The sequence below is a fragment of the Babylonia areolata genome, chromosome 3, assembly GCF_041734735.1.
Source record: "Babylonia areolata isolate BAREFJ2019XMU chromosome 3, ASM4173473v1, whole genome shotgun sequence".
Taxonomy (NCBI): Eukaryota; Metazoa; Mollusca; class Gastropoda; order Neogastropoda; family Buccinidae; genus Babylonia; species Babylonia areolata.
In genome coordinates this window covers 23,751,192-23,763,426 of record NC_134878.1, presented here as the reverse complement: position 1 = coordinate 23,763,426, position 12,235 = coordinate 23,751,192, and the positions used below count along the sequence as shown (strand labels likewise).

General features: G+C 42.7%; 1 protein-coding gene across 3 annotated transcripts in view; it reads right to left on the bottom strand.

Moving 5' to 3' along the window:
• LOC143279862 (uncharacterized) overlaps positions 1–12,235 on the bottom strand; it is a 78,061-nt gene that overhangs the window by 45,511 nt on the left and 20,315 nt on the right. Inside the window, exon 1 of one of the 3 annotated variants that reach the window (XM_076584122.1) lies at positions 9,442–10,156. The exons of 1 other annotated variant lie outside the window; for it this stretch is intronic. The gene's annotated coding sequence lies outside the window, so the exon portion shown is untranslated. Of the gene's footprint in view, positions 1–1,144; positions 1,482–9,441; positions 10,157–12,235 lie in introns of those variants that run through there. One more of the 3 variants, XM_076584123.1, reaches the window with a different exon arrangement.

The following is a 12,235-nucleotide window of genomic DNA, read 5'->3' as shown; positions in this document are numbered from 1 at the left end:
ATGCTGTTGACTCTGCTTGTCACACACACACACACACACACGCACACACACACACACACACACACACACACACATGTGCGCACGCACATGCTGAATCAAACACACAGGTATGAATGCTCCATTCCATCAGTTTGTGATTAAATCTATTCTATTCTATGTTTCCATGTATTCTTATTGATTTAAAGTGAAGGACTGAGGCATATAAGTTCGTAAATATCACCAGCAATATCACCTTACTCTTTAGTCTTTTGAATGATTGATGAGATAATATAATGACAAACATAATCAAAATATGTGGCAATATATACATATATATATATATATATATATATATAATTATATATATATATATATATATATATATATATATATATATATAACATAATACAAACACACACACACACACAAACACATGCACGCATGCACACACACACACACACACACACACACACACAGATAGATAGATAGACAGATAGAATCTAAGAATGTACATCTATGGATAATTTACGAATGAAAACTTTTATAATCTGAGAGGGAGAAAAAAAAAATCAGATGAGTGGCAAATGTGAACTGTGTTGAGTTGAACCCCAGCCTGAGAATAATAATAAGTTTATCTACAGCACATAATGAAATAAATTTAGCTCCAAATGTTTTACAATAGTTCCAATAAGAATACACTACAATATATCGCACTATCCATCAAAACAAAGCATGCAAATTAGTCAAAGTGTGTGAGAAAAACATTACAAAGTATATGAGCATGACAAGACAATGCATCGTAGACTATACATATTGAGTTCATGGAAACATAAACAGGGAGACTAGCTTGGTGATTAATTCTTTTTATTTTATTTTTCGTTTTGGCAAAATGCTTCAAGCGGATCAATACAAATAAACCTTAAAACTGAGATTTAATTATACCTAACTTATAATCTGACTCAGAGTCATCACCATAACCACAGATACAACACAACAAAATGACGTTTTCGATCTGATTAAGTATCAACACAAATGCAGAACAAACTGTTAAAACTCGATGAGGTGAAATGAAATGTGATCACTTGATTGATACTTGATGGACACAAACCGATCGATCATGATTGAACAACATACTTTCGTTTCTGCGTTCACGCACAGTTCTCACCTTCCAAAAGGAATCAGCTGAGCCATCGACACAGTCATATCAACCACCACAAAGATTAAAGCTATTTCACAACATCCGTTCACGCTGACATCACTGAAGACCCGAATTTAATCTGACGATAAGCATGTTTTGAAGTGCTTGACCCATTCCGCGAATTCCCACATGAGGGACGTTCCCAGAATTCTGCCTACTTTTGTCCCGCATGTTCCGGATGAAATGATTGAGTCTGAATCTTTTGTTTCGTATCTGCAGAAAACAAATCTTTGATGCCAAGTAAAAGATGATTAGAAAGAGATGTATTCGTCATGTTCTAGCAGACATTTATTTTCAAGGAAGTTGGCAACACCGAAACGAAATCGTCAAAATGGGTGGCAAGCAAGTTACTTCCCTTGAGTCCTTATTTTGGTCTCAAAACGTGTTACGTGCGTGTACGCAGGGTTATAAATCTATTATTTCATGCTATGACTCAGTGGTGTGTGTGTGTGTGTGTGTGTGTGTGTGTTCAACATGACAGCCTACCACAACTGTCACGAGCAGCCCGCCGCGGTCTCAGTTGTTTCATATAATATAAACTATTATCAAAGATAATTTACAGATCGACCAACATCACCTCCATAAGACACCGTCCTTCATTGTTTCAGTTAACCATTATGACACAAAATACAGAATGTTGTTTATAACTACTGTCCAGCTTTAGTATCCAGAGCTATATATCAATATATATATTGTTTTTTTGTTTGTTTGTTGTTGTTGTTGTTTTTTTTTTGGGGGGGGGGGGGGGGGGGTTGTTTGTTTTGTTTTGTTATTTTATTTAATTTATTTTTTTTATTTTATTTTTTTTATTTTTTTTAAAGGCCTGACTAAGCGCGTTGGGTTACGCTGCTCAGTAGTCAGGCATCTGCTTGGCAGATGTGGTGTAGCGTATATGGATTTGTCCGAACGCAGTGACGCCTCCTTGAGCTACTGATACTGATATATATATATATATATATATATATATATTAATAGAGAGAGAGAGAGAGGGAGGGAGCCTAACTGCACCACCCTGTTTTAATTTCAGTTGTTTCTCTCTCTCTCTCTCTCTCTCTATTTAAAACAAATTTAGCAAAGAATGAAGATATTTTTGGAGTGCTTAATCTAAATGAGGAAACTTCACTACAGTCACTTGCAAAATATATTGCCGAAGCGAATAACGGGCATGCGACGAAAAAAAAACAACAATAATAAAATAGTATCAGGTGTTGTTCATTGTGAAAATTGAAATCTGTGTTGTCATTCTCATATGGAAAAAAAATTATGTTATCCATTTATATATGTTTTTGTTTTTTATTTCTTTCTACATCACATTACTTTGAATGGATGGTCGAACTGCACTTAGCCTTGCACAGATTGATTGATTTCGTTTTGGTTTTCAAGGGTTCTCATCAACATTATTGCTCAGATTGATGCATGTTTGTTATTTGTATTATGAACCTCCATGTCATTAGGGCTGCAAAGCTATCATAGTGACATTAAAGTGTTCAGTGTTCTCTCTCTCTCTCTCTCTCTCTCTCTCTCTATATATATATATATATATATTTGTGTGTGTGCATGTGTGTGTGTGTGTGTGTGTGTGTGTGTGTGTGTGTGTGTGTGTGTTATACTGAGGCACTTGTAGACCTAGTGTGGAAATAAAGCGTGTGCATGTATGCCCATGTGACTCAGTGAAGCGAGACAGTGTGCCCGTGTGCATCAGTGTCAGCTGGAGATAGCCGGATTGGAGGTTAACTATCTATTGGCGCCTACACCCTCAAGGTCAAGTTTGTTGGTGGGAGTTGTTTTGCCGAGTAGAGATATTTGTCTGTGTAGTTGGGGTCGTATGTGTTTGGCGGTTTGTTTGTGTGGTTGGGGTCGTATGTGTTTGGTGGTAAGAGGGTTGTTTGTTTGTGTGGTTGGGGTCGTATGTGTTTGGTGGATGGGGGGGTTGTTTGTGGTTGGGGTCGTATGCTAATCCTTTGGCCAGTTGTTTGATTCAATGAACTTACAGGTTTCCATAAAAGAAATACATATTCTAACCTGGTGAAAGTACAGACATATCCATTTTGGGTAAACAGGCCAGCTGATTGTACTAGACTGGTCCGGGAGTGTCTTGATGATGATTATCTTTAATCAAATTCCATGCACAGCTCCACCTGACCACTCTTCTCCCCACAATTTCCATGCTAAACTGCACCACTCATTTCCCCACAGATTTCCATGCTCAACTCCAATACTCTCCTCCCCACAATACTGATGTGTTAAAAAGTCATGTGATAGAAAAGCCAGAAAAAGATCAAATTCATTGGAACAGCAATGGCCATTTTCTCAAGTCTGAAATCTGTTTTTAGAAGGCGCGCGCGCGCGCGCACACACACACACACACACGGCATGCACACACTCACTCACTCATTCATACTCAGTAGACTATACTATGTAGAAACAATATGAAATGCTAGAATGTATATAGATTTTGAATAAATGGGTCACACACAGGAGTGATATTTTTTTCTTCAGTTCAGTTGTTAAAAATCTGCGGCCGGGAGGTTTATGTCGCTGTGACAGCACTGAGAAATGTCTCTGTAACAGCAGAAACTGACTTGACTTCGCCTTTTTGTTTCTGGTTCCGCGACAATTGAAAATCTTTGCACGACGTACAAGTTCAACTTTCGCGCTACTTATCTGTTGTCCGTTCTTTTTTTCTTTTTGTTCTTTAAAAAAAAAAAAAAAAACTCTTTCGGTTCTTTAACTTTCATGGATTCAAGCGCACTTTCAGTTTCAGCGGACAGAGTCGCCATGTTGCCTTATCCAGACGTCCCAAGGTGAAGGGGCTGAACTTTTGACTGACTTCCGGTTTCCAAACGAACACGGTCAAGCTGTGTGCCGCTGTTCTATTTCGGTCCACCCGTTTATCACTGAGTCAGTGGCAAAATATATATAATGACTGAGTGCTGAGTCACCCGAGCATTGACAATGACGTGTGCCGCTGCCCTCGCACCACTGAGTGACCTGTATGTAGTATAGGCCTACTTTATAAATATGCACTACAGCCGATCGAAATGATGGACAGTCTCAGTGCAAAACACTGACAAAATGTAACAGGCTATAAATCGGCCCGCGCCTCAATGTGTGACGGTGGGACGACCGAGTTCAGTTCAGTTATTACTTAGGGAGACGTCACTGCGTTACATATACCACGTCTCAGTGCAAAGCAGACGGACGGTTAAACCATTGACGAGCCGCTCTTGCGGCTGGGTTGGATGTGTTCGCCCTCGTCAGTCGTTCCGTCCCTACCGCGGCCGCCAGCGGCTGTGACCGGCTACTTTAATCCCTTACCACCTGTGTGTGTGTGTGTGTGTGTGTGTGTGTGTGTGTGTGTACGTGTGTGTGTGTGTGTGTGTGTGTGTGTGTGTGTGTATCTGTCTGTCTGTCTGAGTGTCTGTCTTCTGTGTGAATGTGTGTGTCTGTGTGTGTGCGACTCCAACTCAGTCTGACCCAGATTAATTTTATTTGTCATAAAGCCGGTCGTAAACGGAATTTCGGTATGGACAATAAACCTAAATCGTAGGACAACACACAGATAAAAAACAACAACAACAAAAACTCAGCAACAACAACAACAAACAATGTCAGTATGAATGCATGCACGAATGTGCGGTATCTTACACAACTGAGAAAAGTCAGTTGTCACTGAGTCAGTCAAATGCCGCGGTGCCGGTCAGCGTGTGTGTGTGTGTGTGTGTGTGTGTGTGTGTGTGTGTGTGTGTGTGTGTGTGTGTGTGTGTGTGTGTGTGTGTTTGTGAGTGTGTGTGTGTGTGTGTGTCAGTGCCCAGTGTGTGTGTGTGCCGGTGTGTGTCTGTGTGTGTGTGTCAGTGTGTGCGTGTGTGTGTGTGTGTGTGTTGTGTGTGTGTGTGTGTGTGACGGTGTGACGGCGGTGTGTGTGTGTGTGTGTGTGTGTGAGTGTGTGTGTGTGTGTGTGTGTGTGTGTGTGTGTGTGTGTGACTCGGAGACAGAGAGACACATAGAGTTCCCAGTTCAGGCTCAACTAGTCAGATACAGAGCCGTATTGTAAATCTAAGTTGTGATCTGTGCATTTGTCCATTTCTATTGCATTGTACCAGACTGATGATTACATTTGGCCTTTTATTTCATTTTATTTTCCCCCATTTGTATTATTCCCCCTTTTGTTTCTTCTTTTTAAATTATCCTCGCTCTTCCTCTGTGGCCGTCATCCTGTTATTGTCATGTTTCCTTGTTTCTCTAGGACTCAAAAGAGTTAATGGGAATAAACAAACTCAAACTCAGAGAGAGAACTGAACACTGAACCGGCACTGTGAACACTGAAATATTTAATGTCACAAGTTAGCAGTAAAGCTCTACTGACATAGTAGGTACAGATGGTGCAACTGAAACAAATAAACTGGAACAGAAAGGAAAAACATAATCAGCAAAGTAAACTAAACTATTAAAGGATAAGCGGCACTTTGGTACTTTGTCATTTGCTTTAAAAGTCCATGTGGCAGGCGGGTACTGTGCCTTTTTCAGTTCCCCCCAGTCGTTTGAACAGTACACAGGAAACAAAGTACATATAATCCGTATAATAATTATCACTAAGCATGTGACATCGACACACATCATATCAATACGAACACATAGCAAAGTACATATAAAACATATAATGATTATTTAAGTATGTAACACCGAAACACGTCATATCAATACGAACACATCATAAAAATACATTGTGGAAATTGACCATCCAAATGTAACCCCTCCTTTTTGTCTATGCCTTTTTTTCCCCTCATAGAACCCATACTAAGTTTTTACTTGATTGGTGAGTATTTGGACCGACCGATAGTAGACGTAGTTTTACGTATATTTACTGCCTCGGATACATATTATAGAGAGAGAGAGAGAGAGGGGGGGGGGGAAGAACTGAAGAGAGAGAGGGGAGAGAGAGACAGACTCGGAGAGAGAGAGAGATTATGGGAGAGAGAGAATGGGAGAGGTGGGTAGGGACAGAGATAAAAAGAAAGCTGGCAAGAAACTGAGAGAGAGAGAGAGATAGAGAGAGAGAGAGGGAGAGAGAGAGAGAGAGAGAGAGAGAGAGAGAGAGAGAGAGAGAGAGAGAGAGAGAGAGAGAGAGAGAGAGAGAGAGAGAGAGAGAGAGAGAGAGAGAGAGACGGCCAAAGATGTGGTGAGAGAAGAAAGAGATTAATTCTATTCAGAAAACTGCGCGGATGACTATGGTTGATGCTCAACTCTTTATTTTTAGTTTAAAAAAAAATCCTTTTCACTTCCTTCCTGTCTCCCTCTCCATCTTATTCTACTCTGCTCTGTCTATTTACCTTACTCTTTTCCCCTTGTGTGCTCTGTGCAAGCGAAATATGAAGTCTAGAATATACACGCATGGGCACTGACAAGCTCTCTCTCTCTCTCTCTCTCTCTCTCTCTTGTATTACTCGTTTTGTCACAACAGATTTCTCTGTGTGAAATTCGAGCTGCTCTCCCCAGAGAGAGCGCGTCGCTACACTGGCAGCACCACCCATTTTAAAATATTTTTTTCCTGCCTGCAGTTGTTTTGTGTGTGTGTGTGTGTGTGTGTGTGTGTGTGTGTGTGTGTGTGTGTGTGTGTGTGTGTGTGTGTGTGTGTGTGTGTGTGTGTGTGTGTGTGCGTGTTTTCCTGTCAAAGTGGATTTTTCTCCAGAATTTTGCCAGACAACCCTTTTGTTGCTGTGGGTTCTTTTACGTGTGCTAAGTGCATGCTGCACACGGGACCTCGATTTAATGTCTCATCCGAATGACTAGCGTCCAGACCACCGTGACCACTCAAGGTCTAGTGGAGGGGGAGAAAATACTGGTGACTCTGCCTGGATTCGAACCAGTGCGCTCAGATTCTCTTGCTTCCCCTCCCCCTCCTCTATGTCTCCCTCCCTCTCCCTCTCTCCTCCGCCGGCTGCAGCTATTGAGAGTCGGATTTCACCTCAGTGTGAGGTTCTAGTGTAGTAATCTGTAACATTTTCCAGGATGATCAAGTCACCCGAGATGCCACCCACCCCTCCACCCACACGGCCCCTCTCCCCGTCGCCCCACCACCCTTCTCTTTTTACCCTCCCTACAAACTGAGCGGCAGCTCTACTTGTCGTCTCAGTGATCCACTGGCCCAAATAAACTGAGCGGCAGCCACAGTTCTACTTGTCGTCTCAGTGATCCACTGGCCCAGATAAACGCGAAAGTGGACAGAGAGGAATGGGGGGACGGGGGTCGGGGGTGGGTGTGTGTGTGGGGGTGGGGGCGTGGGGGGAGGGGGTGGGGGGGGGGACTGAGAAGGAGGATGTAGAGGTGGAGGGTAGATGAGAACACGACGAAGAAAAAGCGTTTCTGTACCACCGGGTGTTTACCATCGTACCCCTGAGGTTTATCAGCAACGCCAGCTAATCGTCCCTTCATAAAGGGGCTTGTTGGTCTTAACAACACCGGTTGTGCACATGTCTGCGTGTGAATAATTATATGTACATTCTGAATTTAAATTAATATATTTATATCCATGTACAATTGCACTTAGTGTAGTTTCACATCCCAGTCCTTAAAAAAAGTTTAAAAAATCACGAAGTAATGAAAATACCACCACCACCACCAACAAAACTTTCAGTCTGTCTTCCTGTTTCCCTTGCTCTTTGTGCCCGCATTCCTGTCTCTCTTCCTATCTCTTCCCCAAACCCTTTAATTTCCCTTTCTCTCCCATCCCCTTCTTTCAAGTTCTTTCTCTCTCCCTCTCTCTTCATCTCTGTCATTCTGTCATAACCTCCCCCCCCCCCCTCTCTCTCTCTCATACACTCAATGGAAGGCGCAGTTAAGGTCGTCTTATATGGACGTTTACTGTTCTTCAAACCCCGCAGCACGTATTCTGAACCGAATGCCGTTTACGTTTGGTTTTCGTCCCCGCCCCACTGTTCCCTTTGACATGAGCAGATGGCCCAAATCTTTCTCTCCTTCTTTATTCCCCTCATCTCTCTACCCCCCCTCCCCTCTCTCCCGCTCACTGTCAAACCCCCTGCGCCCCCCCCCCCACCCCCCCCACCCCCAACCCACCCCTCCCGCTTCTTCCGCCCCGTCACACTGTAATGCTCTCTCTTTGTCCGGCCCCTCTCGTTCTCCTGCTCTCTCTCTCTCTAGCCGGGATATTCGCCTCGTCGACGATGTAACGTGTTTTAATTTCTTACTCCCTCTCCTTTGTTTAATCATTTTATTTCATTTCATGCAAATGTTTTACGTAAACCTGGGGCAGTCTCTCAAGGCCTGAGTTGGGTTTTTGCAAGGCTCAGGCATCTGCTCTCTTTTTTGTACTTTTTTATTCACAGTGTAGATGTGGCTAGCGTATCAGTCTGCATGCTTTTACGCCTCCTTGAAAGTGATCTTGGTGGGCTCCTTTTGCGAACACATAGTGGCGGGTACTGTAGAGGTACAGTTCAAACAGCAATGTTGGTTCAAGTCTCTCAGCCTCTCTTTCTCTCTGTGTCACACTCAGAGCAACAACATACTCGTACCGCACACAGACGCACAGACAAACACACACACACGGCACATTCACACACACACAACTGAAGTGGATCACGTGTCATTTAAATTTTATATATATATAATTTAATATATATATATATAAGACAAAACAAAATCGATCGAAACGTGCTCACACCAAGCACGACCTCCCTCTAGCTCTTGCGCTGCTTCGCCCTCTCTCTCTCCGGCACACACACAACACACACACACACTCTCTCTCTCTCAGTCGCACACACACACACACACTGACACACACACAAACACACTCTCCTCTCTCTCTCTCTCTCTCGCACACACACACATACACACAGACTCTCTCTCTCTCATTCTCTCCGTCTCTCTCTCTCTCACCTCTCTCTCTCACACACACACACACACACATTCTCTCTGTCTCTCTCTCGCACACACTCTCTCATTCTTTCCATCTCTCTCGCACACACACACACACACACACACACACACAGCCCTCGGAAACACGCCTCAGCGGACCCCATCACATCCAGTCCTTCACGACCGGCCTCCTGCAGCCCAGACCTGACTGACACTGACACACAGCACCCCACCCACCCAGCCTCTCTGTCTGCCACAAACAGGCCACCCCCCACCAGCAACGGCAGAAACAGCAGCAGCAGTAACACAGGAAAAAGCAGTAGCAGCAGCAGCAGCAGCAGCAGCAGCAGAACAAAGGGTGAAAGTCAGCAGAGCAGACGACACACACTCACCTGTTCTGTGCGCGAGACCTGCCATGGCGGTTAATTATTGAACACAGCCGACTCTCACTCAGGTGTGTGTGTGTGTCCACGACGACCAATGGTTTTTTTTTGTTTTGTTTTGTTTTTGACACAGGTAAGCTGCTTCGCTTTGTTTTTGTTGTTGTTGTTGTTGTATGTTTTTGATTTGTTTGTTTTGTTTTGTTTTTGTTTTCCTTCTCACTTTGACGTTTGAACTGTTACCGGCATGCCATACACGTTGAGACGGTAATTGTCTCTATATGTCTTAGTCTCGTTGGCTTGGTAACCGTGGGCTGAGAAACTGAAGTGGCGAAAAGATGGAAGCAGTTTCCGAACAGTGTCTGGAACTGAAGTTGACAATGTCTCTTTGTGCGGCTTCTACAGTGTTCTCATGTGGTTGAAGGTGGTTGTTTTTTTGTTTCTTTTCCCCTCGTTTTCTGCCATGTCGACGGGTTAAAAAAAAGAAAAAGTTTTTAAGTCTCCATGAAGTTCATTGTATACCTCTTCTCAGGTCCAAAGTTTTGCACTGCTTATTTCCGTGAGGGATTCCTAAAGATGTATTGATGGGCTGAATGGCTGAAACGCCACAGGTGTTTTCTCTCTTTGAATGTCACGTGGTCACAAGGAAACTGGAGACACCATCAGCAACGCGAATCTTGTCAAGACCGAAGTGGTGTGCGTTCAATTTGATTGAAAAAATACAATAAAAATAATACAATTAAATAACCCCATCGAAGTAACTCATTAACTGACCCCAGTAACAGCTGGTCTCCATATATACTGCGGATTAAAACTAATAATACATTATTGCGCACGTGTAGTAGTAGTAGTAGTAGTAGTAGGAAGAAGAAGCAGTAGTAGTAACAGTAGTAGTAGTATTGGGAAGAAAAAGTAGTAGTTGTAGTAACAGTAGTAGTAGTAGGCTACTTTACTCAACGACCGTCTTTTCACATAGTGTGATATTAGACGTTAAATACTGTCACACACACACACACACACACACACACACACACACACACACACACACACACACACAGTGGTGCGTGTTCAATATGAATGAAAAAATAAAAATAATAAAAGCACCGAAGTACCTCATTAACTGACCCCTCTAACAACTGGTCTCCATACATACTGATTAAAGCTAATAATACATCATTGCGCACGTGCAGTAGTAGTAGTAGTAGGAAGAAGTCAGTTGTAGTACTAGTAGTAGTGGGAAGAAAAAGTAGTAGTAGTAACAGTAGTAGTAGGCTACTTTACTTAACGAAGGTTTTATTCATTTATTAGACGTTAAGCACTGTCACACACACACACACACACACACACACACACACACACACACACACACACACACACACACACACACAGAGTGGTGTGTGTTCAATATGAATGAAAAATAAATAAATAAAACACCGAAGTACCTCACAAACTGGCCCCTGAAACAGCTGTTCTTATATAAATATATTGATTAAAGCTAATAATACATCATTGCGCACGTGTAGTAGTAGTAGGAGGAGGAGGAGGAAGTAGTTGCAGAAACAGAGGTAAAAGGTGTGGGAAGAAAAAGTAGTAACAGTAGCTGCAGGCTACTGCTTTACTTAACGAACATCTTTCCACATAGTGTGATATTGGACGTTAAGCACTGACACACACACGTGTGTGTGTGTGTGTGTGTGTGTGTGTGTGCGGGTTTGTGAGTATTTCATAATGTTTACATGTGTGCGTGCACGCGCGCGTGTGTGTATGTGTGTGAGTGCGCGCGCTCTCACAGGGCTCGATCAATAATGTGACGCGAACGGACATGGTGGATTGATCTCATGTTTCCGTTCACATCTGTAGCTGACATGACTGCAAAGCACAGTCTGAATTCATCACTTGTTTGTATGCATGCGTGCATTCATATCAAATTTATGCACCCGTAAACATAATATGTATGAATACGCCCCCCTCTCCCCCATATACCTGTAACACAATATAAATGAATACACCCACCCGCACATATACCTGTAAACATAACATGTATGAATACTTCCACGTATGAATACTCGCACCCACCTATACATCTGAAAACACAATACTTATGTATGGATACATCAATATGCCTGTAAATCATTATAATATGTATGAATACCCCCAACCCACCAATATACCTGTAAACATAATATGTATGAATACCTCCCACCCACCCACCCACCCATATAACTGTAAGGATATGTATGTATACCTCCCACCCACCCATATACCTGTAAGCATAGTATGTGTGAATACACCCACCCACCCATATACCTGTAAACATAAAATGTGTGAATACGCCCACCCACCCATATACCTGTAAACATAATATGTATGAATACGCCCACCCACCCATATACCTGAAAAGATAATATGTATGAATACCTCCCACCCACCCACCCATACGCCTGTAAACATAATCTATTATGAATACTCCCACCCAATCATATACCTGTAGACATAATATAATAAAAAATATAAAAAATCGTTGGAAGGGTGGGTATGTGTGTTCATTTATTATACTTACAGGTATATGGGTGGGTAGGTGTATTCATATATTACATGAGTACACCTACCCAATATATAAACACACCTACCCCCACCCATATACCTGTAAGCATAATAAACGAATACACATACCCACCCTTCCAACAACCATCCTACAACTCGTGTAGGTATACCATCAATCGAACAAAACTTTTCATATTAGGGAGAGAGGGGGAGTTGGGGGGTGGGGTGGGGGTGGGGGGGCTGGTGTCCACTGTTCTCTTCT